The 27,198-nt window shown below is 45.4% G+C and overlaps 7 pseudogenes; all 7 read left to right on the forward strand.

The window, feature by feature from the left end:
• Nucleotides 1–17,265: 17,265 nt before the first annotated feature.
• On the forward strand, nucleotides 17,266–17,384 carry LOC128651079 (uncharacterized; annotated as a pseudogene).
• A 331-nt stretch (nucleotides 17,385–17,715) lies between these two features.
• On the forward strand, nucleotides 17,716–17,833 carry LOC128651059 (uncharacterized; annotated as a pseudogene).
• A 352-nt stretch (nucleotides 17,834–18,185) lies between these two features.
• LOC128651007 (uncharacterized) lies at nucleotides 18,186–18,304 on the forward strand (annotated as a pseudogene).
• Nucleotides 18,305–18,656: 352 nt separating this feature from the next.
• On the forward strand, nucleotides 18,657–18,775 carry LOC128650907 (uncharacterized; annotated as a pseudogene).
• A 356-nt stretch (nucleotides 18,776–19,131) lies between these two features.
• On the forward strand, nucleotides 19,132–19,251 carry LOC128650891 (uncharacterized; annotated as a pseudogene).
• A 358-nt stretch (nucleotides 19,252–19,609) lies between these two features.
• Nucleotides 19,610–19,728, forward strand: LOC128650916 (uncharacterized; annotated as a pseudogene).
• A 360-nt stretch (nucleotides 19,729–20,088) lies between these two features.
• LOC128651105 (uncharacterized) lies at nucleotides 20,089–20,207 on the forward strand (annotated as a pseudogene).
• The last annotated feature ends 6,991 nt before the right edge of the window (nucleotides 20,208–27,198 follow it).

Here is a 27,198-nt window from a genome sequence, read left to right on the forward strand (position 1 = left end):
CCCAGAACTCAAACATATGTTAAATTTGAACACAAATCAAATTATTCTGTGGAAAAGCTATTTAGAGTGTAAGTATAGATTGAAGCGACGATCAAATTAATGAATTAAATATTATTTTGCAATTGTTTAAATCCTAATTTTATTCAAGCGCAATATGCTGTTGTTCTTTTGCGGAGGCTGTAGGTTCCAGATGCGGGGACGGACTTCCGGTTACACAAAACACAAAAGATTCACAGGCGTGTTAGGAGGCTCATTATGTCACTTTGTGCTACATGCACGAGTATGAGCTAACTTAAGAACAGGACAACAAGGTAGGAGGAGAAGGGATTGGGCGGAGTTTATCGGCCATTTCTAACGTCCAAAATCAAACTTCTTATTTCTAATAACTCGCTTTGTGTAGCAGACTCGTTAGGGTAGAGGGGGTGAGTTAGAACAATCGGAACCCGATCTATGGTTTGAAATGATGTTGCTATAGGTGTAGACTGTCCCTTTAAGAAATTTTGGATCATGATCAAAGATTGGATCTCTAAAATACTAACTCCAGATGCTGATTAATTTATTAGACATAATTTTCCTAAAAGGAAATGGAAAAATGACTTATTAATGTAAAATGTATTAACTTTGTTATCCTATGTGGTCGTAATGTAATCTTCTCTACTTGGAAGTAGAAGAGACCCCCAAGTTTAAAAAAAATCACGGAACTAGTTATGAGTAAAATGATAATATAACAATTCGATGCACGATATAACGACTGACGTTTCTACCTTTTTTTAAAAATGGGGGGATTTTATTAGGACTCATCCTCCAGATATACAGAAACAGATAATCTTTCCATTTCAAATACAGTTTATATACAGAAAGCAATTCTAAGAGGGGGGTTCCAGATCATTTAAGCTTCAAATGAAAATAGGAGGGTGAGAGGGGATTGGGATCAGACACATGATTTATTTTTGTTTCGCTGTACTCTTATCAGATAAAATCAAAATGTTAACTTCTCATACTGAGTGTAGATGTACAAATTGCAGCATTTATTGTTTGTATTTTACCCCCCCCCCCTTTGTGAAAGGAATCACTGTGTAAATAATGTACTCATTGTACTCTTATCAGATTAAACTAACTTTTTGGCTAAAGGGGAAGGAACCAGGGGGTTTCAAGTTTCATAACTCTAATCAAGCAGGTATATAAAATTAGAACAACACCAACAAATCAAAAAATAAGCCATTATGAATAATGTAACTGCCGTGATGCTACCTGTCCGTCCGCAATGACAATTAATTCTTGGTAGATATAATTAGGATATGGGCAGGCTGCTTAGTGTGGTTTCTACTGGGTAGATAGCAGAGTTATAACATTAAAGGGATAAGAACACATACACATTTCTTTCTCATAGCAATCATGAGCTAGGTAAGTTAAGCTAACAGCATACATCAAAGGAAAGGGAGGGAGAAAAAAGAAAGAAAAGGAAAAAACAAACAAATCTAAAACAAATATGTAAAATCAGGCAGTCTGGCATGTTCAACTTATATGTAAAGTCCATTGAGTATGCATATTTAATTATAAAGATAAGCAGCATTGGAGTTTTATAGCAGCATTCATATTCACTGAAATTAAATGATATTAGCATTATGCATCGCTACATATGAATCTCCTTGTTTGAGGTAGCGGGTTTGATTATGCTGAGACAGAGGAAAGGTTTATTGTTTAGCCAATACCCCTAGCAAAATGGATCTTACACTGCTTCCAACAGCGGGGTATCTTGCGGATACCATAACGGAGTGATTTCAGCCAGTCCATATCGTGTCTCCCCTTTGTGAGTCTCCCCTCCAGTTGAACAGATCTGTGCAGCGGGGATTTGATGGCAACGTGTGCCGGCATTATTTTAACAATATCTACCTCTTGTAAGGCCCCATATACAATGAGACACAAGTGTAAGGAGCTGAGAGATACATCCTCCGCCATTGCTGAGTTGAAAGTGATGTTGGCGACTCTTTCTGGATCATATTGTGCAGGAGTGCTAGGCCACATGTCCGCTTGTTTTAGACATGGAGGGAGCAAGACAAGGTCCGTCTCTGGAACTGCACACAGAAAGTGCCATCGCGGTCTGTCGGTATGTAGTGTGTCCCAGTCCGGCAGAATAGAGGCATGATCTTCATTCCCTTCCATAGCCTTATCGTGTACACAGTTCTCCCCGTTGTTAATGTGCAGTGTCAGGGAAGGTTCCCCGGTGCCGCTGCATTCTGCTCAGTATAATACAGCGCGGGGTCGATTTTCTCCACTGAGTTTCTTCCGTCTTCTAGTGCTATTTTCGCTCTTTCTGCAATGGTGTTATCACAGGGGGTAGATGTGGGGGGGAACTCACAATCGAAACCAGTACAGTCATAACTAGTTTCGGGCACGCAAGAAGCGTCATCTTTAACAAGCAAACTCTTAGAAGACCGGGCTTCCCGTATTAAGTTCTCAAGTGAGTGTTGTAGCCCATCAAGTAGCGGTAGAAGTAGTAGCGTTAGGTCATTAAGACTGCGCGCCATCTTGGTAGTGTGCTGCTTTACAGATTAAACGCCAAACTGCTTCAAACTTGTTAATTGACTTCACGGAGGCCAGACGTTGGAATGTCTGATCCACAAAAGTTTCCGGGCACCTAAACTGCCAAGGAGGATAGGATGGCGTAGAGTGTAGCCACAGCTATGCTCAAAAAAGTAGAGAATTTACTTGGAGCTCTGTCTTTCAGTGGCCATCTTGCAGCACCGCCAACCGGAAGTCCCGGGAGAAAGGTTTTACAGGCAGTGGTACCTTCCGTTTAAGTACCTGCCTTGTCCCTCCCTTCATCCGTGTACTTTAGCTTTGGTATTGGTATCCCACAAGTAATGGATGATCCGTGGACTGGATACACCTTACAAGAGAAAACATAATTTATGCTTACCTGATAAATTTATTTCTCTTGTGGTGTATCCAGTCCACGGCCCGCCCTGTCATTTTAAGGCAGGTATTTTTTAACTTTAAACTACAGTCACCACTGCACCCTATGGTTTCTCCTTTCTCTTGCTTGTCTTCGGTCGAATGACTGGATATGGCAGTTAGGGGAGGAGCTATATAGACAGCTCTGCTGTGGGTGTCCTCTTGCAACTTCCTGTTGGGAAGGAGAATATCCCACAAGTAATGGATGATCCGTGGACTGGATACACCACAAGAGAAATAAAATTATCAGGTAAGCATAAATTATGTTTCTGCATGGATGCTGCTGTCTACAGTTGGAGTTAGTAGTGAATTGTATTTTAGCAAATGTCTTTTTTTCTTTTAGTCAACTGGACTCTTTGCTACTTACTGTAATATACCGTTTATTGCATTGCTGGATTAAAGCAGCAAAATAATTGATACTGCCCAGGCCGAAGCCCTCATCTTTGGGTTGTTGCGCTCAGTGGTTAGGAAACTGCGTCACAACCAACGGTTGTGAATTTGAACTTGGCTACAGCTTCCATTTCTTACGTTCGATGTCCTTCTGGTCACATTGATAACAAGCGTCCATTATCAAATTTGTTTTGTTCTCTAGAAAACTATGCTGAAGGAACCGCATTGCATCTACTGGCAGCAAAGTGAACACATCTAGTCAGCCAATTACAAAAGACAATGTGTGCAGGCACATTACAGCAGCAGGCCCACTAGTGTAGAATATGTGCGTATTCCTTTTCAACAAGGGGTACCAAGAGAACAAAGCACATTTGAAAATAGAAGTGAATTTAAAAGTTTATTAAAATGACAATCTCTATCAGAATCATGTACGCTTCATTTTGACTTTCCTATCCCTTTACGGATTATAGCGCACCCTAGCTTTGCCACCCAAAGACATTCTTCTAGCTTTAATAAAAACAAATAAACAAAAAAACTCCATTTGCACAACACAGTGCCAGAGGATCTTTTGTTTTGTTTTGTTTTTTTACCCTTATTGCATCAACGCACAAATGTCCTTTTTATTGTTTGACCTTTTTTAACATACAAGCAATGGGTAGTCTTAAATAAAACAGGCCATGGTCTAGCACCAATAGCTGGAATCAAACCCACAACCACTGGCTTGTAAGAAGAAACCACTCAACCACAATGGCACACCCTGTCAGGAGTTTGCAGGGCTTTTACCCATTACTTTGACCAATTTAGAACATTAAAGCAAGTAAAAGTATATAAGTACTTGAGCCACAATGGTTTGCAATGCCAAAGGAAGACAGGATCTGCATCCATTGTTTTTCTACTTTTAGACCAATATTTGAAGCGATAGTATATAAGCAGTGAGTTGCTTTCAGGAAATAAAATGATTATTTATCTAGGTGTGATATGTCCCTAGAATGCAATACACTACAATAGCCCTGTTCCCCCAGCAGGACTAACACTCTCAGCCGTGTGTTTACAAGGTTGCTTACAAGGTTGCTTTTTAACCCACTAAGCCACCATAGATCTGTGAGCTGGTATAAAAAACGACAGTACATATTATTTCCAATGTCGTATCACAGTTAGTTGCTAGGTAGCTGCTGGGATAAGTTATTGTGCTAGAAAGCACTCAGTCAGTGGTTCAAATCCACACTGCAAACAGTACTTACAGAGCGACTTCCAGTGATTCTCCTGGAAATAATGTGCTAGTAGTTCTCCTGAAAGTAGTGTGCTGAAGTGGGTATGGGATTATTCTGGAATATGATCCTGTGATATGCAAAACATGATGGGATTAGTATATGATGTGCGCAAGGGGTGGGAGAAGTCTGGGTGGGGTGTGATTAGGGAAGAAAGGATGTGGAATTGGAAGTGGGGTGGGAATGTGGGGCAATAGTCTGGCTAGGTGACGTCGGAGTGGTCTGTTAAGGGCGGGAGTAGTCTGGGGGGGTTGGGGTAGAAGGGAGAATAGAATGTGCATCCAGAAGGAAGAGGTGTTTGAGTAGACCGATAGAAGCAGGAGGAACTGAGTTAGGAAGCAGGATAAAAATGTGATGGTGTGGAGCCTGGAATGAGAGGGCTCATTAGGAAAAAAGAGGGGCTAGTGGAGTTAAAATTTGTTGCTGTGGGAGTAGTCATGCTGGGCTAAGGCAGGAAATGAATTGGGTGGTGTAGTCTGATTGGGTATGCAGTTTTTCATCTCTAGCCAGACTGCTCCTCCATTCCTAACCCCTATTTTTTCCCTCCAAGCTGACCCCCTCTTCTAGATTCCCATTCTACCTTCCTCCAATCACACAATAGTTACCAAGATTTCCTTCTGCTTGTCATATTTTGTAATATTAGGTTTTTTTATTTTTGGAATTTTGTATTATTTTTTTAAGGTAATTAATATATTTGTCATTTTATTTCAGTGTATTTTAACTGGGGTTAAGTTAGGGGGTAATAAACAATGTAGTATTCAAAGGAGTTGTTACGGTTACCCTTAGTCTCGCTGAGAGATGGACCGCTTAGTAGCCTGGATCCCTATTGCTAAAGAGGGGAGAAGCTGCTTTCCATAGTATTCTATATGAGTCTCGCAAATATAGAATAATCTCCCTTAGCTGCAGTACAGCTAGGATACCCTTCTGCCCACAAAAACGAGTCAACGCTGCGATTGAGGGTCAAACAAGAACTCAGGACTGGGATGCCCAGCCTGCTTTTTATTAAGGTTACATGCACACAGGGCACTCCCAGGGGGAGAGGGGGGGAAGCACAAAATCCCCCATCACACATTTAGATAGAGAGCACTGTCCTTTGACAGGCCACAATAGGATTACAGTACTTAAGATAACAGGTTTACAAGTTCATCTTATCAATTAGCAGTCTGGCTCCAGAGGTGATTAGACAATAGTTTCTAAAAGCTGAAAAAAAAGAGTTAACTCTTTATGAAATGATACTTGTTACGGTTTTCTTGGAGCCCTTCTTAGGCGCTGGCTTGCTGGTTCAGGCATTGCTGCTGGGAAATAAGCTCTTCACAACAAAATAACTAATGCTTCTGTAACAGTGCTCCCTTTCTGTGGAACACTCTGGCAGACACGGTCTGACCCCTTTTCGGGGCAGACTAAGGCTGTCCAGACCGCTGGTTATGCGGGGCTGAGGTCGGTTTGTCTGGACAACCCGTCGGCGTTGCCATTCTGTTTCCCAGGTCTGTAAGTAATGGTGAAATTGAAGGGTTGCAACGATAAGCTCCAACGTAATAGCCTGCCGTTATCTCCAGAGACCCGGTTCAGCCACACCAACGGGTTATGGTCGGTGACCAGAGTGAACTCCTGACCATATAAATAGGGAGTCAATTTCTTTAATGCCCACACCAAAGCCAAACACTCCTTTTCGACCGCTGCATAGCTGACTTCGCGGGGCAGGAGCTTCCGGCTGATGTAGGCAACTGGATGCTCCCCTCCATCTTCGCCTACTTGGCTGAGGACGGCTCCCAGCCCGAACATGGAAGCATCTGTATGGACGATAAAACGTTTGTTAAGGGCTGGGGCCGCCAAGACAGGAGCGTTAATTAGAGCATTTTTGAGAGCCTGGAAAGCCGTTTCACAGTGGGGAGACCACAGGACCTGTCGAGGTAAGTTCTTCTTGGTCAAGTCAGTTAGGGGTTTGGCAAGTGTGCTGTAGTCTGGTACGAACCGTCTATAGTACCCTGCCGTGCCCAGGAAGGCTAGGACCTGAGTCTTAGTGATGGGGGTGGGCCAATTGGCGACAGCTTCTATCTTGGCCGGCTCTGGTCGCTGCTTTCCACACCCCACCCGGTGACCCAGGTACTGTACCTCGGCCATCCCAAAGTGGCATTTTTCTGGCTTCAGAGTCAGGCCAGCAGCCCGGATCTGATCCAGAACCATTCCTACATGAGCTAAGTGGTCCTCCCAGGACTCACTGTGGATCGCTATGTCGTCCAGGTAGGCGCAAGCAAAACTCTGGAAGCCATCCAGGAGCCTATCCACCAAGCGCTGGAATGTAGCTGGGGCATTCTTCATCCCAAACGGCATTACCCTAAACTGATATAAGCCGAATGGGGTGACGAATGCCGACTTGGGGATAGCCTCCGGGGCCAGGGGAATCTGCCAGTAACCTTTGCAGAGGTCAATAGTGGTCAGGTAATTTCCCCTGGCTATACGATCGAGTAGCTCGTCTACCCTGGGCATAGGGTAAGCGTCCGTCACGGTTTTTTCATTGAGCCTCCGATAGTCTACGCAGAACCGGGTGGTCCCATCTTTCTTGGGCACCAAGACAACTGGGGAGGCCCAGGGACTATCGGAGGGCTCAATTACCCTGAGCTGGAGCATCTCATCGATCTCCTTCTTCATTCCTGTCCTAACTGCTTCGGGGATTCGGTACGGAGCCTGGCGCAAGGGAGCTTGTCCCGGAGTATCTACTGGTGGGTGGTTAAAGTAGTGTACCCCTGGCTTCGGGGAGAAGGTGAGGTGTTTGGACTGGAGGAGTTGGCTGAGCTGCTCCCTTTCAGTGGGGCTAAGTCGGTCTCCTATCTGAACCTGAGCCCCATATACCCTGTGGGGAGACTCTTTTCTAATAGGTCTGGAATGGGTAGACTGTCGGGGTCTTCCTGAGGGGAACAACATACGGCCCGTCACGTTCTATGGTCGCTCAAAATATTCCTTGAGCATGTTTACATGGAATGTATTTCTAAGATTGTTGTCATGGCAGCTAGCTATCAATAAGTGGTGTCTCCCCTTTTCTCTACGATCTGGTAGGGACCCTGCCAGGACGCCTGCAATTTGTCTGTCTTCACCGGCTTAAGTACTAACACCTTTGTCCTATGGTGAAGATTCTCTTTCGGGCCCCCCGATCGTACCATACTTTCTGTCTTCTCTGGGCCAACTGGAGATTAGCCCGCACGGATTTGGCTAATTGCTCCATTCGGTCCCTGAGTTCCAGCACGTATGGCACAATGGGGACACCGTCAGCCTCCATCTCTCCCTCCCAGTGCTCCCGGATCAGGTTTAGGGGTCCCCGTACCTTTCTTCCGGAGAGCAACTCGAAAGGGAGAGAACCCTGTCGTTTCCTGGGGCACCTCCCGATAAGCAAATAGGAGGTGCGGCAGGAAGCGTTCCCAGTCTCGGTATTCCTGAGTGAACGTCTTGAGCATTTGCTTGAGGGTCCCATTGAACTCTCACACAGCCCGTTCGTCTGGGGGTGGTATGGGGAGCTCAGGAGGGACTTAATTTTGCAAACCTGCCAGAGTTGTTGGGTCAATTCAGCCGTAAATTGGGTGCCTCGGTCGGATAGGATTTCTTTTGGAAATCCTACCCGGGAGAACACCTGTACTAGTGCATTCGCTACCGTATCCGCTTGTATGTTGGATAGGGCGACAGCCTCTGGGTACCTGGTAGCGTAGTCCACTACGGTAAGAATGTAGCGCTTACCGGAGGGACTAGGGGTAGCCAGTGGTCCCACTAGGTCAATAGCAACCCGGCTGAAGGGTTCCTCTACAATGGGCATATTTACTAGATGGGCTTTAGGGTGATCGCCTCGCCTTCCTACTCGTTGACACACATCGCAGGTGTTACAGTAAGTTCTAACGTCAGCGTGCACCCCTGGCCAAAAGAACGTGTGAGTAATGCGGTGTAGGGTACGGGTTACGGCTAGGTGGCCTGCTAAGGGGATGTCGTGGCCTATCTTGAGGATTTCTTGACGGTATTTGTGGGGCACTACCAGCTGTCGCCTACGCTGTCCCCTTTTCTCTGTCCAGCGGTATATTTTCCTTTTTTCCCATAAGAATGTTTCGTTATCTGCCCCGCCCCCTCCGGTCTCTGCTCGTTCCCGGTACTTTTGTAAAGTCGGGTCAGTCTTAGACTCTGTCTCGAAAGCATCTTGGGTGTCCCAGGGTATGGGGCCTAACATGTCAGGCAAGGTCGGGGTAGGTCTTACCTGTGTCTCCCGCACTGGTGAGAGCTCTCGCTCCATCCGGGCTTGGGCCCGTGTAGTCACTGGGTCCGCCTCGTTGTTGCATACTGGAGCATAGGCAGAAGTCATGGGGCCCAAATCGTTGCCCAGTAGTACTTCGGCAGGTAAATTATCCATTATGCCCACGTTCACAGCCCCCTTTCCCGCTCCCCAATCAAGATGCACTTGAGCTGTTGGAATTTTGTACACATCCCCCCCCGCCACTCTAACGGCCACAGTCTGTCCGGATCGCTTGTGCTCTGGCACCAAATGACTCTGTACCAGCGTGATAGTAGCCCCTGTGTCTCTCAATCCCTCTGTAGATCGCCCCTCGAGCCATACCTTCTGCCGATGGTGCTGGCGGTTATCTGAGGCAGCATATACAGGGTCCACCTCGTGAAGCGGCCCCACATATCCCTCCATAGGGGCCTCTTGGTTAACACAGAGGGCCCGGGCCGGACGATAGGACCCAGAGGGGTAATTGTAATTCCTGGGTGTCTGGTGCGTATTAAGGGGGCAGCTAGCCATGAAATGCCCTGGTTGCTTGCATCGGTGGCAAGTCGGTCTGGGACGCTCAGAGCTGTTATTGTGTGGTCCTGAGTGTCGGACGGGCCCTGTGGGCACCGGGGCTCGGAATTCAGCAAGAGGGGGTGCACGGTAAACCTCTCTGGGTTCGACCCGTGCTGGAGCTCGGTAGTTCATGGGTTCATGAAGACGGGAGTCATAATGTTCAATCGGCCAATTTGGCTGCTTCTTCTAAGGTAGAAGGCCGCCTGTCTCGCAGCCATTCCTTCCCTTGCTGTTCCATGCCATTATAAAAAATGTTCTAAGAGAAACAATTGTAAAATTTCCTCACCAGTCACCGCTTTACTTCCGCTCAGCCAGTGATTTGCCACTCTCCGCATTCGGTGCGCCCATTCCATATGGGTATCGTTAGGCTTCTTTTTCGTGCCCCGAAACTGTCGGCGATACGTGTCCGGAGTTACAGCGTACCGTCGCAACAGTGTCTCCTTAACTAGCTCATACTGTGTCACTTCCTCAGCACCCAGAGTACGAAAGGCTTCCAGGGCTCGCCCGGATAGTTTCCCAGACAATATCGTGGGCCACTTTCTGTTGGGAATCTGGTGCAGGGCACATTGCCTTTCGAAGTCCGCCAAATATTCATCAATCCCTGTCCCGCTCTCTAGGAAGGGTCGAAATGCCGCATAGGGTATCTTGGGCCTCCCAGCATTTTCGACAGGGATGATTACCTGCGGGGCTTCAGCATTGCGGTGTGCGTTCGCTAGGATGAGTTCGTGGGCTCGAGTCTCTCGTATATCCTCGTCCGCCTCCGCCATCAACTGCTGTACCAATTCCATGGAGGGGTTCGGCCCGTATAATGAGAGCCTTTCCCGAACAATCCTGGTTTTTTCGTCACTAATCGTGGTCGGTGTTTCCGCCATTGTGAAGCTCTGATCCAGTTCGGTCAATTCTGCGATCAGCTCTCTCCCCAGCCGGTTGCTGGCGTACCCCCCTCTGCTTTCAAGTAAATCCTTTAGGGTTGTACGCTTCAATTTTTCGTAAGGGCTCTCCATCCGTTCTGTACCTCTCCTAGGAAATCCAGGAAAGTCCCGCCACTGCCGCCAAATGTTACGGTTACCCTTAGTCTCGCTGAGAGATGGACCGCTTAGTAGCCTGGATCCCTATTGCTAAAGAGGGGAGAAGCTGCTTTCCATAGTATTCTATATGAGTCTCGCAAATATAGAATAATCTCCCTTAGCTGCAGTACAGCTAGGATACCCTTCTGCCCACAAAAACGAGTCAACGCTGCGATTGAGGGTCAAACAAGAACTCAGGACTGGGATGCCCAGCCTGCTTTTTATTAAGGTTACATGCACACAGGGCACTCCCAGGGGGGGGGGGGGAAAGCACAAAATCCCCCATCACACAGTTAGATAGAGAGCAATGTCCTTTGACAGGCCACAATAGGATTACAGTACTTAAGATAACAAGTTTACAAGTTCATCTTATCAATTAGCAGTCTGGCTCCAGAGGTGATTAGACAATAGTTTCTAAAAGCTGAAAAAAAAGTTAACTCTTTATGAAATGATACTTGTTACGGTTTTCTTGGAGCCCTTCTTAGGCGCTGGCTTGGCTGGTTCAGGCATTGCTGCTGGGAAATAAGCTCTTCACAACAAAATAACTAATGCTTCTGTAACAGGAGTAATCCGGAAATTACAGTAGCTATTATTCTATTGGCTATTCAAATCAGCCAATAGAATTACAGTAGCTCTCATCCGATTGACTGATTTGAATTTGAAGGCTCAAATCAGCCAATAGGAATTCAAGGGACGCCATTTTTAATCGCGTACCTTGAATTCCTATTCAGTGTACGGCGGAGATCGTATGAAGAGGATCCTCCACGCTCCATGGCTCCGAAGTCTTCAGTTCCAGCGTCGCCGATCTTCAGTTCCAGCGTGGCTAGTCTTCAGTTCCAGAGTCGACGGTCTTCAGCTCCGTGGTCATCGGTCTTCAACTCCTCCGCTCCGTGCCAGCTGGATCCTGGAAGAAGAAGAGGTCGCCGCTTGGAAGAAGACTTCTCCGCCTGGAACAGGACCTTCTCCGCCGGTCTTTAGGACAGGTAAGGACCACTTGGGGGTTAGACTTAGGTTTTTTTAACGGGGGATCGGGTGGGTTTTAGAGTAGGGGTGTGTGGGTGGTGGGTTGTAATGTGGGGGGGGGTTGTTCTTTTACTTTAGGGCAATGCCCCGCAAAAGGCCCTTTTAAGGGCTGGTAATAGAGCTGATTACTTTTGTAATTTAGTTTAGGGTAGGGAAATTTTATTATTTTGGGGGGCTTTTTTTTTATTAGGGGGTTTAGATTAGGTGTAATTAGCTTAAAATGCTTGTAATATTTTTTTATTTTTTGTTATTTAGTGTTTGTTTGTTTGTTTTTGTAATTTAGTTTAGTTTATTTAATTGTATTTTAGTTTATATAATTGTAGTTTATTTAATTAATTTAATGATAGTGTAGTGTTAGGTGTATTTGTAACTTAGGTTAGGTTTTATTTTACATGTAATTTTGTAATTATTTTAACTAGGTAGCTATTAAATAGTTATTAACTATTTAATAGTTATTGTACCTAGTTAAAATAAATACAAAGTTACTTGTAAAATAAATATAAACCTTAAAATAGCTACAATGTAATTATTAATTATATTGTAGCTATCTTACGGCTAGATTTAGAGTTTTGTCGGTAAGGACCCGCGTAGCTAACGCTGGCTTTTTTTTGGCCGCACCATAAAAATAACTCTGGTATTGAGAGTCCACATAAAGGCTGCGTTAGGCTCCAAAAAAGGAGCGTAGAGCATATTTAACGCAGCTTCAACTCTCGATACCAGATTTGCTTACGGACGCGGCCAGCCTCAAAAACGTGCTTGTGCACGATTCCCCCATAGGAAACAATGGGGCTGTTTGAGCTGAAAAAAACCCTAACACCTGCAAAAAAGCCGCGTTCAGCTCCTAACGCAGCCCCATTGTTTGCTATGCGGAAACACTTCCTACGTCTGCACCTAAAACTCTAACATGTACCCCGAGTCTAAACACCCCTAACCTTACACTTATTAACCCCTAATCTGCCGCCCCCGCTATCGCCACCCCTGCATATTATTATTAACCCCTAATCTGCCGCTCCGTAAACCGCCGCTACTTACATTATCCCTATGTACCCCTAATCTGCTGCCCTAACATCGCCGACCCCTATATTATATTTATTAACCCCTAATCTGCCCCCCACAACGTCGCCTCCACCTGCCTACACTTATTAACCCCTAATCTGCCGACCGGACCTGAGCGCTACTATAATAAAGTTATTAACCCCTAATCCGCCTCACTAACCCTATAATAAATAGTATTAACCCCTAATCTGCCCTCCCTAACATCACCAACACCTAACTTCAATTATTAACCCCTAATCTGCCGGACTGGAGCTCACCGCTATTCTAATAAATGTATTAACCCCTAAAGCTAAGTCTAACCCTAACACTAACACCCCCCTAAGTTAAATATAATTTACATCTAACGAAATTAATTATCTCTTATTAAATAAATTATTCCTATTTAAAGCTAAATACTTACCTGTAAAATAAACCCTAATATAGCTACACTATAAATTATAATTATATTATAGCTATTTTAGGATTTATATTTATTTTACAGGTAACTTTGTAATTATTTTAACCATGTTAAATAACTATTTAATAGTTACCTAGTTAAAATAATAACAAAATTACCTGTAAAATAAATCCTAACCTAAGTTACAATTAAACCTAACACTACACTATCAATACATTAATTAAATACAATATCTACACATAACTACAATGAAATAAACTAACTAAAGTACAAAAAATAAAAAAGAACTAAGTTACAAAAAATAAAAAAATATTTGCAAACATAAGGAAAATCTTACAATAATTTTAAACTAATTACACCTACTCTAAGCCCCCAAATAAAATAACAAAGCCCCCCAAAATAAAAAATGCCCTACCCTATTCTAAATTACTAAAGTTCAAAGCTCTTTTACCTTACCAGCCCTGAACAGGGCCCTTTGCGGGGCATGCCCCAAGAAGTTCAGCTCTTTTGCCTGTAAAAAAAAACATACAATACCCCCCCCAACATTACAACCCACCACCCACATACCCCTAATCTAACCCAAACCCCCCTTAAATAAACCTAACACTAAGCCCCTGAAGATCATCCTACCTTGTCTTCACCATACCAGGTTCACCGATCCGTCCTGGCTCCAAAATCTTCATCCAAGCCAAGCGGGGGCTGGCGATCTATCTTCCGGCGGCTGAAGAGGTCCAGAAGAGGCTCTAAAGTCTTCATCCTATCCGGGAAGAAGAGTAGATCCGGACCGGCAACCATCATCTTCCAAGCGGCATCTTCTATCTTCATCCGATGAGGACCGGCTCCATCCTGAAGACCTCCACCGCGGACCCATCTTCATCCGGCGACGTCCAACTGAAGAATGACGGTTCCTTTAAGGGACGTCATCCAAGATGGCTTCCCTCGAATTCCAATTGGCTGATAGGATTCTATCAGCCAATCGGAATTAAGGTAGGAATATTCTGATTGGCTGATGGAATCAGCCAATCAGAATCAAGTTCAATCCGATTGGCTGATCCAATCAGCCAATCAGATTGAGCTCGCATTCTATTGGCTGTTCCGATCAGCCAATAGAATGTGAGCTCAATCTGATTGGCTGATTGGATCAGCCAATCGGATTGATCTTGATTCTGATTGGCTGATTGCATCAGCCAATCAGAATATTCCTACCTTAATTATTTCATTGTAGTTATTTGTAGATATTGTATTTAATTAATGTATTGATAGTGTAGTGTTAGGTTTAATTGTAGGTAATTGTAGATATTTTATTTAATTAATTTAATGATAGTGTAGTGTTAGGTTTAATTTTAACTTAGGTTAGGATTTATTTTACAGGTAATTTTGTTATTATTTTAACTAGGTAACTATTAAATAGTTATTAACTATTTAATAGCTATTGTACCTGGTTAAAATAATTACAAAGTTACCTGTAAAATAAATATTAATCCTAAAATAGCTATAATATAATTATAATTTATAGTGTAGCTATATTAGGATTTATTTTACAGGTAAGTATTTAGCTTTAAATAGGAATCATTTATTTAATAAGAGATAATTAATTTCGTTAGATGTAAATTATATTTAACTTAGGGGGGTGTTAGTGTTAGGGTTAGACTTAGCTTTAGGGGTTAATACATTTATTAGAATAGCGGCGAGATTCGGTCGGCAGATTAGGGGTTAATAATTGAAGTTAGGTGTCGGCGATGTTAGGGAGGGCATGTTAGGGGTTAATAAATATAATATAGGGGTTGGCGGTGTTAGGGGCAGCAGATTTGGGGTACATAGCTATAATGTAGCTGGCGGCTCTTTGCGGTCGGCAGATTAGGGGTTAATTATTGTAGGTAGGTGGCGGCGACGTTGTGGGGGGCAGGTTAGGGGTTAATAAATAATAATATAGGGGTTGGCGATATTAGGGCAGCAGATTAGGGGTACATAGGGATAATGTAGCTGGCGGCGGCGTGCGGACGGCAGATTAGGGGTTAATAAGTGTAGGTAGCTGGCGGCGACGTTGTGGGGGGCAGATTAGGGGTTAATAAATATAATATAGGGGTTGGCGGTGTTAGGGGCAGCAGATTAGGGGTACATAAGGATAACGTAGGTGGCGGTCGGCAGATTAGGGGTTAAAAAAATTTAATCGAGTTGCAGCAATGTGGGGGGACCTCGGTTTAGGGGTACATAGGTAGTTAATGGGTGTTAGTGTACTTTAGAGTACAGTAGTTAAGAGCTTTATGAACCGGCGTTAGCCCAGAAAGCTCTTAACTACTGACTTTTTTCTGCGGCTGGAGTTTTGTCGTTAGATTTCTAACTCTCACTTCAGCCACGACTCTAAATACCGGAGTTAGAAAAATCCCATTGAAAAGATAGGATACGCAATTTACGTAAGGGGATCTGCGGTATGGAAAAGTCGCGGCTGAAAAGTGAGCGTTAGACCCTTTTTTGAGTGACTCCAAATACCGGAGGTAGTCTAAAACCAGCGTTAGGAGCCTCTAACGCTGGTTTTCACAGCTACCGCCAAACTCTAAATCTAGGCCTTAGGGTTTTATTTTAAAGGTAAGTATTTAGTTTTAAATAGGAATAATTTAGTTAATAATATTAATATTATTTAGATTTATTGAAATAATAATAATAAGTTAGGGGGTTTAAGGGTTAGACTTAGGTTTAGGGGGTAATATAGTTAATATAGGTGGCGGCGGTGTAGGGGGCTCAGATTAGGGGTTCATATAGGTGGCGGCGGTGTAGGGGGCTCAGATTAGGGGTTAATATAGTTAATATAGGTGGCGGCAGTATAGAGTGGTCAGATAAGGGGGTAATACATATAATATAGGTGACGGCGGTGTAGGGGGTCATTTTAGGGGGTAATACATATAATATAGGTGGCGGCGGTGTAGGGGGATTAGATTAGGGGTTAATACATTTAATATAGGTGGCGGCAGTGTAGGGGGGTCAGATTAGGGGGTAATACATTTAAAATAGGTGGCGGCCGTGTAGGGGGATTAGATTAGGGGTTAATATATTTAATATAGGTGGGGGGGTGTAGGGGGATTAGATTAGGGGTTAATATATTTAATATAGGTGGCGGCGGTGTAGGGGGGTTAGATTAGGGGGTAATACATTTAATGTAGGTGGCGGTGGGGTCCGGGAGCGGCGGTTTAGGTGTTAAACACTTTATTAGGTTTTGCGGTGGGGGATTGTGGTTTACAGGTAGATAGACATTGCACATGCGTTATGTGTTAGGTTTTATTTTGCAGGCAGTTTAGGAAGTTACGGGGCTCCAATACTCAGCGTAAGGCTTACTACGCCTGCATTTTGTGGCGAGGTGAAAATGGAGTAAGATTTCTCCATTTTCACTACCTAAGTCCTTACGCTGTATATTGGATACCAAACTGCACGGCTTTTCTATACCAGTCTATGGGTCAAGAAACTATGGCCGAAGGGTGAAATATACGAGCGTAACTTCTATGTTACGCCGTATATAGGATACCAAACCAGTGCAAAATTTGGCGTCGCAGGCTTTTGCGGGCGACGCTGCATATCGGATCGGGCCCTACATTTGTATTTCACCTGATTTAAAGCTAGAGATACTGAGGAATCAGATCTAAATAACCCTATGTTGCAATTCCTCATTATAATACTACTCTATGCTAGACTTAAAGGGACATGAAATCCAAAATGTTTTCTTTCATAATTCTGATAGAGAATACAATTTTAAACAACATTCCAATTTACTACCATTATTTAATTTGCTTCATTCTTTAGATACATTTATATACAGTTATCAATCAGTAGCCACTGAGCATATTTAGATATGCTTTTCAACAAATGATATCAATAGAATGAAGCAAATTGAACAATAGAAATACAGTTGTTTAAAACTGGAACACCGAGTGCGGGTAGGCTTTTTTCTTTGATTTTTCTTTAGATTTTTTAAAACAACTATGCATGCGTAATATCTCCTGAAAGTGGCGATATTCTTTGAAACAACTGTATCTTGCAATTCCTTAAAAAACACGTCAATTTGAAATAAAGATAATTATCTTTTGTAAAGACAGACAGACTGGAAGGCAGGCAGACAGACAGAGAGGCACGTATAACCTTATCAGTGCATACTTTTTGTCATGGGACAGCAAGTTATTCTGGGCCTGTACTGGCATTTTTTATTTATTCGTTTGCGGTCAAACTTTTTTCCCCATTTTAGCTGCTCCACTGCTTACAATGCTGTGAATGAAGGCATGAGCAAGCTTAATTCATGCTGGGTACGCCTACCGCCATACTACTCTGAATGCACCCGATCCTGTCTGATCTCGGAAATTAACCAGGGTCAGGCCCAGACATTACCTGGATGTGTGACTGCCTGGGAAAACTGAGTCCGGTAGGCTCTTTTCTTTGATTTGTTAAAACAACTATGCATGAGTAATATCTCCTGAAAGTGGCGATATTCATTGAAACAATTGTATCTTGCAATTCCTTAAAAAACACGTCCATTTGAAATAAATATAATTATCTTTTGTAAAGACAAACAGACTGGCAGGCAGGCAGACAGAGAGGCCTTTTTGTCATGGGACAGCGAGTTATTCTGGGCCTGTACTGGCATTTTTTATTTATTCATTTGGGTTAAAATGTTATCCCCATTTTAGCTCTTCCACTGCTTACAATGCTGTGAATGAAGGCATGAGCAAGCTTAATTTACGCTTGGTACAAACAGAAAATGCCTACCGCCATACTACACTAAATGCACCCAATCCCGTCTGATCTTGGAAGTTAAGCAGGGTCAGGCCGGACAGTACCTGGATGGGTGACTTCCTGTGCACACAGAGTGCAGTAGGCTTTTTCTTTGATTTTTTTAAAACAACTATGCATGCGTAATATCTCCTGAAAGTGGGGATATTCATTGAAACAACTGTATCTTGCAATTCCTTAAAAAACACGTCAATTTGAAATAAAGATAATTATCTTTTGTAAAGACAGACAGACTGGCAGGCAGACAGACAGAGAGGCAGGTAACCTTATCCGTGTATACTTTTTGTCATGGGTCAGTGAGTTATTCTGGGCCTGTACTGGCATTTTTTATTTATTCATTTGCGGTCAAAATTTTAACCCCATATTAGCCCTTCCATTGCTTATAAAGCTGTGAATGAAGGCATGAGCAAGCTTAATTCACGCTGGCTACAAGCAGAAAACGATTCCGCCATACTACTCTGAATGCACCCGATCCCGTCTGATCTCGGAAGTTAAGCAGCGTCAGGCCCTGACAATACCTGGATGGGTGACCGCCTGGGAACACTGAGTGCGGTAGGCTTTTTTCTTTGATTTTTTTAAAACAACTATGCATGCGTAATATCTCCTGAAAGTGGCGATATTCATTGAAACAATTGTATCTTGCAATTCCTTAAAAACACGTCAATATCAAATAAAGATATTTATCTTTTGTAAAGACAGACAGACTGGCAGGCAGACAGACAGAGAGGCAGGTAACCTTATCCGTGTATACTTTTTGTCATGGGTCACCGAGTTATTCTGGGCCTGTACTGGCATTTTTTATTTATTCATTTGGGTTAAAATGTTATCCCCATTTTAGCTCTTCCACTACTTTCAATGCTGTGAATGAAGGCATGAGCAAGCTTAATTCATGCTGGGTACAAGCAGAAAATGCCTACCGCCATACTACTCTGAATGCAACCGATCCCATCTGATCTCGGAAGTTAAGCAGGGTCAGGCCCGGACAGTACCTGAATGGGTGGCAACCTGGGAACACCGAGTGAGGTAGGCTTTTTGCTTTAATTTTTTAAAACAACTATGCATGCGTAATATCTCCTGAAAGTGGAAATATTCATTGAAACAATTGTATCTTGCAATTCCTTAAAAAACACGTCAATTTGAAATAAAGATAATTATCTTTTGTAAAGACAGACAGACTAGCAGGCAGACAGACAGAGAGGCAGGTAACCTTATCCGTGTATACTTTTTGTCATGGGTCAGCGAGTTAGTTATTCTGGACCTGTACGGGCATTTTTATTTTTTCATTTGCGATCAAAATTTTATCACCATTTTAGCTCTTCCACTGCTTACAATGCTGTGAATGAAGGCATGAGCAAGCTTAATTAATGCTGGGTACAAACAGAAAATGCCTACCGCCATACTACTCTGAATGCACCCGATCCCATCTGATCTCTGTAGGTTAAGCAGGGTCAGGCCTGGACAGTACCTGGGTGGGTGACCACCTGGGAACACCGAGTGTGGTATGCTTTTTTCTTTGATTTTTTAAAACTATGCATGCGCAATATCTCCTGAAAGTGGCAATATTCATTGAAACAACTGTATCTTGCAATTCCTTAAAAAACACGTCAATTTGAAATAAAGATAATTATCTTTTGTAAAGACAAACAGACTGGAAGGCAGGCAGACAGACAGACAGAGAGTCAGTTAACCTTATCCATGTATACTTTTTGTCATGGGACAGCGAGTTATTCTGGGTCTGTACTGGCATTTTTTTATTTATTCATTTGGGTTTAAATTTTATCCCCATTTTAGCTTTTACACTGCTTACAATGCTGTGAATGAAGGCATGAGCAAGGTTAATTCACGCTGGGTACAAATAGAAAATGCCTACCGCCATACTACTCTGAATGCACCCGATCCCGTCTGATCTCGGAAATTAACCAGGGTCGGGCCCGGACAGTACCTGGATGCGTGACCGCCTGGGAACACTGAGTGCGGTAGGCTTCTTTCTTTTATTTTTTTAAACAACTATGCATGCGTAATATCTCCTGAAAGTGACAATATTCATTGAAACAACTGTATCTTGCAATTTCTTAAAAAACACGTCAATTTGAAATAAAGATAATTCTATTTTTTGTAAAGACAGACAGACTGGCAGGCAGGCAGACAGACAGAGAGGCAGGAATCCTTATCAGTGTATACTTTTTGTCATGGGTCAGCGAGTTATTCTGGGCCTGTACTGCCATTTTTTATTTATTCATTTGCGGTCAAAAATTTTAACCCCGTATTAGCTCTTCCATTGCTTACAAAGCTGTGAATGAAGGCATGAGCAAGCTTAATTCACGCTGGGTACAAACAGAAAATGCCTACCGCCATACTACTCTGAATTCACCCAATCCTGTCTGATCTCGGAAGTTAAGCAAGGTCAGGCCCAAACAGTACCTGGATGCGTGACCGCCTGGGTACACCGAGTGTGGTAGGCTTTATTCTTTGATTTTTTTAAAACAACTATGCATGTATAATATCTCCTGAAAGTGTCGATATTCATTGAAACAACTGTATCTTGCAATTCCTTAAAAAACACGTCAATTTGAAATAAAGATAATTATCTTTTGTACAGACAGACAGACTGGCAGGCAGACAGACAGAAAGGCAGGTAACCTTATCCGTGTATACTTTTTGTCATGGGTCAGCGAGTTATTCTGGGCCTGTACTGGTATTTTTTATTTATTCATTTACGGTCAAAATGTTAACCCCATTTTAGCTCTTCCATTGCTTACAATGATGTGAATGAAGGCATGAGCAAGCTTAATTCACGCTGGGTACAAGCTGAAAATGCCTACCGCCATACTACAGTATCCTGTTGTTTGTTACATTAAAGTTGATTAAAAAAAAAACTTTGAGTGGAGGTCACATGTTTCCTGTCTAAAGCAGAGCTCCAGTCTGCAGCTAGAATTTTTTGCAGGGGAGCGCTACAGACACCATAGAGAGGGGGATCTCTGCACCACAGGGTAGAACTACAGACACCATAGAGAGGGGGATCCATGCACCACAGGGGGAAATCTGCAGGTACCATAGAGAGGGGGGAGACAGGCAGCACGGGTTGGGTAGTGTGCCCTAGACACCGCACAGTCACACACACACATTTTATTATTGCAACATAAAATTAGGCAGGATTACTAGAAAAATAAATTATTTTTTTTAAAAAATAGATTATTTTGCTACATGGCCTGGAGTGGCTCCCTCTTTTCATTCAGCTAAGAGTTACTTCCCTCATACAGGCAGTGCTGCTGATGAGGCCCCAGATCTGCACCCCTACCTGCAGCCACTAAACTTGTATGCCAGGAACTGAGCAAAATTATGCGCTATGCGCATAAACCTCGCTATGTGGTTTCCCTTTGCTCAGCTGGTTACCAAATGATGTGGTCCTGCACTGCAGCGGCCCACCAGGAAAAGTTCTGGCATCCAGGCCAGCCAATCCGGCCCTGTTTAGATGCCTTAAAGGGACACAAAATCCCCAAATGTTCTTTCATGATTTGGATAGAACATACAATTTTAAACAACTTTCCAACTTACTTCCATTATCACATTTGCTTCATTCTCTTGTTATCCTTTGCTAAATGAACAGCATTGTCCTACTGGCAGCAAAATGAGCACATCTAGTCAGCCAATTACAAAAGACAATTGTGTGCAGGCACCAATTAGCAGCAGCGCCCACTAGTGTAGAATATGTGCGTATTCCTTTTCAACAAGGGGTACCAAGAGAACAAAGCACATTTGAAAATAGAAGTGAATGTAAAAGTGTCTAAAAATGACATGCTCTATCAGAATCATGCAGGTTTAATTTAGACTTTCCGATTCCTTTAAGGGCCACATATACATTTATGGGTATTAAACACACAAATACTCACCTTGAGTATGGAGTGCAGTTCTGGGGAACAATCTAAAAAAAAAAACGACTTTGCAGACTTAGACAAAGCTCAAAGAAGGGCCACAAAGCTAATAATGGGAATAGGGAATTTAAGCTATGATGAGAGGTTAGCCAAACTGGGTCTGTTTTCTCTAGAAGAAATGCACTTGGGAGTTGACGTGATTACTTTATATAACTACTAGTCCTAAATCCTGTTCACACGGGCCATTTTTTGCAGTACATCGGTCCCACCCCTTGCTCTCTCTCTCCCCCTCTCTTTTGCGCTCTCTCCCCCTCTCTTTTGCACTCTCTCCCCCTCTCTTTTGCGTTCTCTCTCGCTCCACCTCTCTTTTGCTCTCTCTCGCTCCACCTCTCTTTTGCTCTCTCTCTCCCCCCTCTATTTTGCTCTCTCTCCCCCCTCTCTTTTGCTCTCTCTCTCCCCCCTCTCTTTTGCTCTCTCTCCCCCTCTCTTTTGTGCTCTCTCCCTCTTTTGCCCTCTCTCCCCCTCTCTTTTGCTCTCTCTTTCTCCTTTTCTCTGTTGCTCCCTCTCTCCCCCTCTATTTTGCTCTCTCTCCACCTCTCTTTTGCTCTCTCTCCCCTTTCATTTTCTTTCTCACCCCCCTCTCTTTTGCTCTTCCCATCTCTTTTGCGCTCTCTCTACCACCTCTTTTTTACGTTCTCTCTCCCCCTTCTCTTTTGCATTCTCACTTTTGCGCTCTCTCTCCCACTCTCTTGTGCGCGCTCTCTCTACCCCTCTCTTTTGTGCTCTCTCTCCCCCTCTCTTTTGCGCTCTCTCTCTCCCCCTCTCTTTTGTGCTCTCTCCCCCCTCTCTTTTGTGCTCTCTCTCTCGCCCCCTCTCTTTTGCGCTCTCTCTCCCCCTTCTCTTTTGCGTCTCTCTCCCCCTCTCTTTTGCCCTCTCTCCCCCTCTCTGTTGAGCTCTCTCTCCCTCTCTCTTTTGCTCCCTCTCTCCCCCTCTCTTTTGCTCTCTCTCCCCCTCTCTTTTGCTCTCGCTCCCCCTCTTTTTTGCTCTCTCGCTCCCCCTCTCTTTTGCGCTCTCTTTCTCCCCCTCTCTTTTGCGCTCTCTCTCCCCTCTCTTTTGCGCTCTATCTCCCCCTCTCTTTTGTGCTCTCTCTCTCCCCCCTCTCTTTTGCGCTCTCTCACTCCCCCTCTCTTTTGTGCTCTCTCTCTCCCCCCTCTCTTTTGCGTCTCTCTCCCCCTCTCTCCCCCCTCTCTTTTGCGCTCTCTCTCCCCTCTCTCTTTTGCTCCCTCTCTCCCCCTCTCTTTTGCTCTCTCTCCCCCTCTCTTTTGCTCTCTCTCTCTACCCCTCTCTTTTGCTCTCTCTCTCTACCCCTCTCTTTTGCGCTCTCTCCCCCTCTCTTTTGCGCTCTCTCTCGCCCCCTCTCTTTTGCGCTCTCTCTCTCCCCCCTCTCTTTTGCGCTCTCTCTCCCACCTCTCTTTTGCGTCTCTCTCCCCCCTCTCTTTTGCGCTCTCTCTCCCCCCTCTCTTTTGCTACCTCTCTCCCCCTCTCTTTTGCTCTCTCCCCCTCTCTTTTGCTCTCTCTCCCCCTCTCTTTTGCTCTCTCGCTCCCCCTCTCTTTTGCTCTCTCTCTCTACCCCTCTCTTTTGCTCTCTCTCTCTACCCCTCTCTTTTGCGCTCTCTCCCCCTCTCTTTTGCGCTCTCTCCCCCTCTCTTTTGCGCTCTCTCTCTCCCCCCTCTATTTTGCTCTGTCTCTCCTTTTGTTTTGCTCTCTCTCTCCATCTCTCTCTTTTGCTCTCTCTTTCCCCCTCTCTTTTGCTCTCTCTCTCCCCTCTCTCCCCCCTCTCTTTTGCTCTCTATCTCCATCCCTCTCTTTTGCTCTCTCTCTCCCCCTCTCTATTGCTCTCTCTCCCCCCTTTCTTTTTCTCTCCCTCCCCCTCTTTATTGCTCTCTCTCCCCCCTCTTTTGCTCTCTCTCCCCCTCTCTTTTTCTCTCTTTAACCTCTATTTTGCTCTTTCCCCTCTCTTTTGCTCTTTCCCCTCTATTTTGCTCTCTCTCCCCCTCTTTTCTGCACTTTCCCCTCTCTTTCCTATCTCTTTTTGTCTCTCCCCCTCTCTTTCTATTTCTCTCCCTTCTCTCACGCTGACCGCGCCCGGCCACGCCCCCACCGCACACCCTGACCACACCCTTGTTCCCGTCCGGCCACGCCCACACTCCCGTCCGGCCACGCCAACTTTCATTGCAACAGCATGTCAGGTTAGGCCAGGTGTGTTTGTCCTCGTGCTGTCTCTACTGCGCATGACAGCTTCGGACAAACACACTTGGCCTTTTATATAATAGAATATTCAAGGCCCATTTATTTCATTAAAATTATTTGTGACAAGAGGTCACAATTTAAGGCTGGAGAAAATGAGATATAGAGGCCCATTTATTAAGCTCTGTATGGAGCTTGTGGGCCCGTGTTTCTGGCAAATCTTCAGACTCGTCAGAAACAGCAGTTATGAAGCAGCGGTCTAAAGACATATTGCTCTCCGCATTTAGCGAGGTCGCACTAATCAACCACAACCTGCTTATAGGCGGGTTACTGTAGAATTCCTAATATCAGTAATAAAGATATCTCTAGGTGAACCCTATCCCTCCTATAGTCCACCCGCCCACCTATTCCCGTCCCCATGTAATTTAAAACAAACATGGCGTAACCTCTTGTACATACTCATTAGGAACTAGTACATCAGAAAGTACTTTAAAATAATGTGAATAATTGAAAGTTAAATTCCATGCTTTATCATGAAAAAAAACATTCACACAAACACACACACATTATATATATATATATACACAGGGAGTGCAGAATTATTAGGCGTATTTTTGAGGATTAATTTTATTATTGAACAACAACCATGTTCTCAATGAACATGCGTTACAGGGAGGTGGTGGAGATGGCTGCGAGGAAAAAAGGACCTGCAAAGCAAAGACAGGAGCCTGAGTCAGAAGATGTGTCAGAAGATGTGGTACCCCCCACTCCCCAAAAATCCTCACCTGCTAGGAGTTTTAATAAGGGAGAGGGGAAAGCTGGGGGAACCGCAGGGGGTACAGGCCCTAAGGGGAAGGCCCAGACTAGTGGGGTTAAGGAGGTAGCATCCAGCCCTGGGCCGCAGCTCGGCAGGGTTATCCCAACTTTGAGGGGTTCTATGGTGGGAACTGAGAGGGGGTCAAATCCGGTGGCCCCAGCGGATGCAGGGGCCAGCCTAGCAGGGCAGATTGCGGCCTTGCCGCCGGCGGCCTTGGTGGCAGTCTTGGCCTTGGCCCAGTCTTTCACTGGGGGCTCTCCTCAGGGGGATCAGGGCCTTGGCGTGGCTGGCGTGGGGGCCGGCGGTGGTATGGGACCAGGCCCAGAGTGCAGCCACATTGCAGAGTGCGCAGCGGAGTCTGGCCCTTCGGGTGGCGGTTCCCGCGAGATCACCTCCTCCGAGAGTTCTGAGGATGAAGGAGATCGCGGCCGCCATTTTGAGGGAGGACATGGAGGAGAACGGACCGGCTCGCGCGACCGGAGCCCCGAAGGTAACTTGGGGGGATTCCGGGTCACGAGCGGGTCACCAGGGGGGCAGGCAGGGAGCAGTGGGGGCCACTTACCGGGCAGGAGTATGGCTGATGGTCCGGGTGCCGGGAGGAGAACGAGTGGCGCAGTTGGTCCCCAGGTGGGTATGCCTGTTGATAGTGCGCATGCGCTCATTGCAGTAGATCGCGGTCCTCATGCGGGCCCATCAGGTGTGTCAGGCAGATCAGTGTGTTCAGGTGAAAGGCCTTCAGAGCGGCCTAGCACGAGTGCACAGGTGGTGGCTACAGATAGAGGCAATGAAGGGCAAAGGCCCGCGGTTGTTGTGAGAGAGAGTGGAGACACATTACGGAGCGCTGGTAGAGGGGTCACATCGGGACAAGCTTGCATGAGGGGGGGGTATGAACCTGAGATTTGCAGGCGCAGATGCGGTATCAGAGGCCTGTGGGCCTATGGGGGCATATGGTCGATTGGAGACTGGAATGAGTTATGAACCACATAGGGGTTGGGGACATGCGGGGATAACGCATGTATATGAGGGAACTTCTCAGTTTAGGGCTGGGGGAGTTGTGAGACCGAGTGATGTGCCGAATGATATGCAGTATGACAGGGGGCAGATCCCTAGAGGTGGTCAGACACATAGTGGGGTGGATGAGGATATGATCAGGAGAGCTGTTGAGGCAGCGCTACGTGCAAGGGATACTGCGAGGCCCCAGCCTGGGTTTAGTGGTTTCGCCCGGGAGGGGGCTGCGCAGGAGGCAATTATTAGGAATGCTGTGGCTAATGTGCTCGGTATGTCAGTTGGGGGGAGGCAGGGGGAGGGGAGAGAGGGAGTTTCACCTGTTGCCCCTTTCGCAGACCAGAGTACCCCCCAAGTTGTTTTGTCTCAACAGGTTCAGGCGAGCACAGCAGAGATGGCATCAAGCCCAAGCAGCGCCCTGGCAGTGGCAGGGCCCAGCGGAATCCAGAGTGCTGCAAGTCAAGCAACCCATTCTGGAGCAGGGATACAAGGCGAGGGTGAGTGCAATGCACCAGACATCATGCACACTGACACAGGGTCATCCTCTAGTGAGTCAGGATCAGATAGCGGGGAGGATCTCGGATTAGTGGGGAAGGGTCAGCGCAGGATGTTTAGGTGGATAAAGAAGATGGCATCGGCGCAAGCTAAAGACAAGGCAGGCGCTAGGGATCAGGCACTTGAGCTGCAGGGGTCGCAATCTTTAGGGGGCGCTATAATGCAAGTGGGACCAGTGCCACGTAAAGTCACGGCACAAGGGGATACATACCCCTGTTTGGTCCACTCGCTTTACGGCCATTTGAAAGCGAAGGTCGTTAAAAAGATACAGGAGGGAAGGTACGTTAATGTATTTGAGCTCTCTCTAGACGCGTTTAGGGCCAAAGAAAGAGCGGCTGACGGCTCAGGCCCAAAGAAAGTGCATAGGCCGGAGACGTACGAGGAATGGCCTGCCTTGTCTTTAGCTTGCGCCGATGCCATCTTCTTTATCCACCTAAACATCCTGCGCTGACCCTTCCCCACTAATCCGAGATCCTCCCCGCTATCTGATCCTGACTCACTAGAGGATGACCCTGTGTCAGTGTGCATGATGTCTGGTGCATTGCTGGCTGCGTGTTATGTTGACAGATGGCCGTTGCAGGGGCACAACCTGTTTAAGTACCAGGATACCATAGAGGATATCCATACGAGATTTAAGGAAGGTGCATGGCGTGAATACGACATGGCCTTCAGGAGAAAGATGGTAGGGAACCCCCTACTGCATTTTGGGACGCAGGATATGCACTTGTGGTCCAAACTGGGAGTGGAGGGCGGTTCCCCCTCCCCCGTGGCGTCACATCAAGCACCACCGCGCCAAGGTCCGCGGCTGGGCAGGAAGGGGAGGGAATGCTGGAAATTCCAGGATAGGCAGTGTGATAGGGGGAGCAGTTGCTCCTTTCGTCACATCTGCAAGTTCTGTGCAGGGCCTCACCCAGGAGCCGATTGCGGAAAACTAAAGGACCAGGGACAGCCCAAAAT

This window comes from Bombina bombina, chromosome 2 (assembly GCF_027579735.1).
Source record: "Bombina bombina isolate aBomBom1 chromosome 2, aBomBom1.pri, whole genome shotgun sequence".
In the NCBI taxonomy this organism is placed as follows: Eukaryota; Metazoa; Chordata; class Amphibia; order Anura; family Bombinatoridae; genus Bombina; species Bombina bombina.